This window comes from Elephantulus edwardii, unplaced genomic scaffold, assembly GCF_000299155.1.
Source record: "Elephantulus edwardii isolate Elephantulus edwardi_28Jun2011 unplaced genomic scaffold, EleEdw1.0 scaffold00033, whole genome shotgun sequence".
NCBI lineage: Eukaryota > Metazoa > Chordata > Mammalia > Macroscelidea > Macroscelididae > Elephantulus > Elephantulus edwardii.
In genome coordinates this window covers 8,579,184-8,584,725 of record NW_006399783.1, presented here as the reverse complement: position 1 = coordinate 8,584,725, position 5,542 = coordinate 8,579,184, and the positions used below count along the sequence as shown (strand labels likewise).

At 41.7% G+C, this 5,542-nt stretch overlaps 1 protein-coding gene across 1 annotated transcript in view; it reads right to left on the bottom strand.

Moving 5' to 3' along the window:
- Positions 1-5,542, bottom strand: part of DOCK2 (dedicator of cytokinesis 2) — a 736,392-nt gene that overhangs the window by 337,249 nt on the left and 393,601 nt on the right. The window lies entirely within an intron of this gene.

Below are 5,542 nucleotides of genomic sequence, written 5' to 3'. Positions count from 1 at the left end.
GCCGGATGAGAACATGAGCTCTGTCCTCTCCAAAAGGCCTCCCTGACTGAGGCAGACCCCTGCCTTTGGGCCTGCTCTGCTTTTTGGCAAAGGCTCAGGGGAGTGAGCCACTTGACCTTGCAGACCAGAAAAGCTTTGGGACTGTAAAGGATGCTGGAAACCTGAGGCCATCCTTAACCTGAGCGAGTGTTACCGCTTGCTGAGGACTTCGTGGACACTAGAGTGACTAAGCTTCCTGCCACACATGACCAACCATAATCGTGGTATGCAAATCCAGATTCCCACCATGAACAAAACCTACTATCACATTTGCCAAGCACCCCCATGAGGCTAAGCACTTGCTTCTCATCCTACCATCAGCCCACAAGTAAATGAAAATGTGATACTGAAAATACTGAAAATGTGAACAAGAAGACAGAGGAGGGCTCCATACAGACACCCCGGACAAAGGAAAGAAATAATAAACTGGCTGTTTACTAAGATATCAGCATATATAAGCACAACAGAAGTGGGCAGGGCATAACAAGGCACGATTACTCTGGTGTGTTGGGGCCATCGTCATTTTTTTAACTAGTCTCTTGATCTTGAATCAAGGACTTGTCCTCTCACACTGTAGGGCCCTTACTGTCTGCGTCAAAGTCAGGTAACCCCAGGGTGTAAGGGATTGTCAGGGTGGGTCCTGGTTGAAACGGGAAGACAAAGAGGGTTTCTGCAGTTGCATCTGCTTCAGTCAGTGCTCAACCTAAACCATCATGTCTCTCTGTCCAGGGCCTGAGACCACCTAGGGATGGGCTGGAATCTGGTTTGGGTTTGAACTTTAAGATGCTGCCATTCACTTACCTGCAATATTTACGATCACGGGGTCCAGCAGCAGCCTGTCAGTTACATTTTCTCCATGTAACAAATAATAGGAATAAAAACACTAGATCTCACCCCTTCATTCCATACATTGTCCTGAAGCAGCCTTGTAGATAGGTTCGAACACATATAAACCACGCAATTGCCCTTCCTCATGACCAGACTATGGTTACCTGATTGAAGCAGCAGCGGGCCTGGGGAATGAGGATATGTGTTTGGTTGTTTTTATTTTCATTTTAATATGAAAGGTCTTTCTTTCCCAAAGTCTCAATTCTTTTAAAGTCTGGCTCACTCTTCGGGCAAGACCCCATAGACAGGGTTCTGGTCAAACTTGCATGGCTGAAATAAGTAATAAAATTAAGTAATTGCTTCATGATTTTATGCGAGGGGAGCGGTAAAACAGCAAAGTGCAGATTCCTTCTCAGTCAAACAAGTTCTCTACCGGCCTGTAGCTGGATGGATGCTGTTTGGAAAGGGTTCCGAAAGCTTAACATGCCTTAAATGAAGAAGATGTCTCAAAACCCCCTTTTCTGAAGATCCAGTGATTGTATTGGGTCCTTTTAAGGTCTCATCATCCTGTGCATACATAGGTATATATGTTAACCCACTGCAAATTGAGACTAATTGAGCAAACTACTCCAATAGTTTCACCTTCCCCTGTCACAGCACTGCAGTGCATAAAGTTACTTCAGTGAGGGCAAGAGGGAAATTTGGCAAGGGATCTCACTTTGTACTATTTAAGTCTTGGAATGTCATTCAAGATGTTCTTGCTCTGTTTCTAGTGTAGTGTTTAAACCCACAAAATGAGACCGGAATATATAACGTCAAGTTGGAATTAAGATAAATACACTTGTCATATTTAGGAAGCCACATTTCAGTAAGATACGCTACCACTGGCTAAAAGCCACAGAGTTTGCTTTCTGTCTCCATACAATCAACTCTCTGTTGGCCCCAGCAATGGAAAAGAACAGCACAGAGGATAATCCAATAAAGCAAATCATTTGGGATCTATTATGTAATTTCATCTTGTAGTAAAGCTTCCATCTTCATTTGCTTTGCTTACGCTAATTTTCAAATGAATTTAAATTCTTGGGCAGCATGCTAGAATGAAAGCAATCGTATTCCTGGAATTAAGAGACCCAAACAAAAGAGTGGTCTAGTCCAGTAACCTTGGGAAATTTGCTTAAATTTAGGGGGCTTGTTTGTCTAATGGGGTAAGAACATCTACCCTATCCATTCTATGAGTATGTTCCCACATGAAATGGACTGACTTGAACATAACTGAGCTGAATCCGTTGCCAAAGTTAGCCTGGAATGTTGAAGAGATGTCTGATGTAATGGACCCAAACAGTACAACCCCCACTTTGATAATTAAGAAGTTCGCGTAGTCATTCACATAGACTGCGTTGAGAGTCCCAAATAAACCCTCAATGGCATTAAATGAAATCAAGATTGAAAAACATCGACATTTCTAGAAATACTACCAAACAAGGCTATAATGATTCTATACCAAAGCACAACACAGGCATTGCTTGGGCCACAGGCTGGAAACTGGGAAAGTGATTCTTCTGAAAATGGAACATTTAAAATATTTCTTGTGGAGTAAAAGAGTTGGTAAGCGCTTTCCTGCTGGATGCAAATGACCATCCCTTTAAAACAACAACAACAAAACACCCAACATATGCTAAAACTGTATTCACTATTCATGTGAAAATCGCTGCTTCTTTGTAAAATGTTATGTAACATCTGCCATGATATTCTACAGAAATGCTGTACTTGAGGTTGTATGGTTTTATGGAGAGAGATTAATTTAGCAAAAAGTACTTTTTATAAAATAGAAGAGGAAAAAAGACCCATACATCAAATTAAGTTGTGGGAGTTTATGTAGCTGATTTCTCTGTAGTTTAAAAAAAATGTGTATTCACTATACTTGGAACTTAATACCAGCTCATCTATAGAGCACCTTCTTAAAGATGATGTACTAATGTAAGGTTTTGTAAATTTCTAAACTGTTTTAAATGGGATATTATCTTTTGCAATAAACTTACATATTTTTCCTAGGTTTTAAGACTCCATTACTAGCTTGTATATTTGGGCTATAAAATTTAAATCTAACCCGGGAACCCTCAATGGTCCTAAGGGCAGGGCTGGTTCTTATCATAATTGCTTCTCTACATGTCTCAGCCAAATAAGGAATAGCTTCACAATGCTCATGAGAAGCCCTGTATATACTGAGAGTAAGACCGTGAAAATCACTGGAGCTACTCCCAGGTTTATTCAGATGGATACACATTTTGATTTGTACTATTATTCTCCAAACTAAGGAGCACTGGTGGCTCAATGGTTAAGCACTGAACTATTAACCAAAAGCTCTGTGGTTCAAAACCACTAGTTGGTCTTCTTGGAGGGAAAGACCTGGAGATCAGTTCCCATAAAGATTTTAGCATTGGAAGCCCTCTCAAAGAGTCTACTCAGTTCTAAAGGGTTATGAAGAGTCACAATTGAATCCTTGTTGTTCTAACATGCTACTTATAATGACTCTATGTACAACAACTCTGAACCCTGCTCTATTGTAAGCCAACCTTAGTGTCTCTGACACGACACACTTATCCCATTACCCTCTTCACTGAATCAATCTATCCTATCTAGGGTCTTCCTGACACAACGGAATAGATGGCATGTAATATCAACACAACCACTACAACTGATTCCATATTTTTCTTGAATTATTCTCCCTTTACTTATTTTCCTTAAAGAATAACATTATATCACCTCCATCAGGAGTACAAATATCACAATTCATCTATAGAAGATAAAATAAAAAATATTTTATTAATCTTGCTAGGTGTTAAAGGTAATAAGCCTTCAAGTCAAGGACTGAGACCTTTTAAGAATGTTAGGCCCAGGGCCATGGGCAGATATATAACACTAGATGCCAAAACTACGGGACACATCACCCTCTTTGGCGGAACTATTCTCCTGTGACAACAGTGTATTGCAAATGGAAGAGAAGAGGCACTAACTAAGGCACAAGAAGTCAATCCTGGAGCAGAAGTTCAAGGCAAAGGACTTTTCCTCAGAACTGTCTGAGAAAGGTAGTCTTCCCTTATACTATTACATGGTATTTGGGCTTTGTTGTTGTTGTTATTTGCCATCGAGTTGTTTGCGACTCATAGCGACTCTGTGTACAACAGCCCTAAGCCCTGCTATATCCTGTGCCATTCGCATGGCCTCTGACACACCCATCCCGATTTACCCCAGTCACTGAATCAATCCACCTCATAGAGGGTCTTCCCCTCCTGCGCTGTCCCTCCACCTTACCAAACACGATGTCTCTCTCCAAGGACCTGTCTTTCCTTACAACATGTCCAAAGTATGTCAGACAAAGCCCCAGAATCCTTGCCTCCAAGGAGACTCCTAAACTCAAGGGATACTGGCCGCAGCATAAGAAACTGGCAGCACTGGGAGGTGTTCAGAATCACTGAAACCCAAGAAAGCTTGAGGTATAAACCATCATATCGAGAATGAGAAATGGGAGATGGGTGTTGAAGGGAGTAGGTGGGAGCAGAAGGGAATGCTGGTGGAGCAGGGAAAGGGGTGGGTCAAGACACATGTGTCAAGTGCAGGGACTACATTGAATCTACTGGTTATTTCTGTAATTGAGGAAATATCTTTCATCTGCTCTTTTCTGTAAAATGCTTGCCTGTCAGATACTGTTCTAAATCTAAGCATTCAAATTCAGAAAGACTAGGAAGAAAGATTGGTCATTCACTTCTGAAATAATAGGTTAAAAAATGGAGATTCACAAATACCCAACATGTACTAAAGCCACATAAACACAACACACATTTGCTAGTTGACTAACCACCCTAGTTGAGAAAGAATTGACAAGAAAGCAACTTTCCCCTCCTGTGAATCAATGTATGTTGTCCTGCCTCCACTATGAACCATTTAGAAACAACTTGTTTCCACCTGGATTGTGAGGTTCTCAGTCTAAGAGGCTCCAACTTAAGAAAGAAATATACTTACAACCACTACCTTGAGCACAGAACCAGCAGTCTCAGGTTTAACACCATTCTGACCTTTGTTTTGCCAAATGACCTTGGGAAAGTGACTGAACTTCCCTGAGCCCCAATTCTTCAGCTGTAAAGCCCAGGAAAGGAACTCCTGATCACACAATGGTTAGCAGTTGGCTGCAACCCAACCCACCAGTTCCTCTGTGGGAAAAAGACTTGACAAACCACTCCCATAAAACTTATGGGAAATCTTTGGAAACCCTATGGGGCAGATAGGACTCTCTTTTGCAGAGTCAACTCCGTGGCACACCACTACAAGGATGAGCATGACCCCTGCCTCACAAAAGTGTCTTCACAACGGAGGGAAAGCCCAGAACACAAGCTCAGCAAGTGATCACTCACAATTTCAGGACTGAAATCAACTGGGGACAGGAGATGGCTTCAAGGGGCTGCAGCTGATTTCAGAATTCTGTGGGCAGGGCTTGAGATTGTCTCAGGCAGATAATGGATAGATAAGAAATGAACTCTCCCTGTCCTTAGGAGAACCACCAGAAACCATGACAATGAATATTAAATAACAAATCATCCTCAGCAATTCAGCAGAACAAATGAGCATATGAAAGAGCCTAACATTGGGGGATGAAGGATCCCTGCAGTGCAGAAGCACA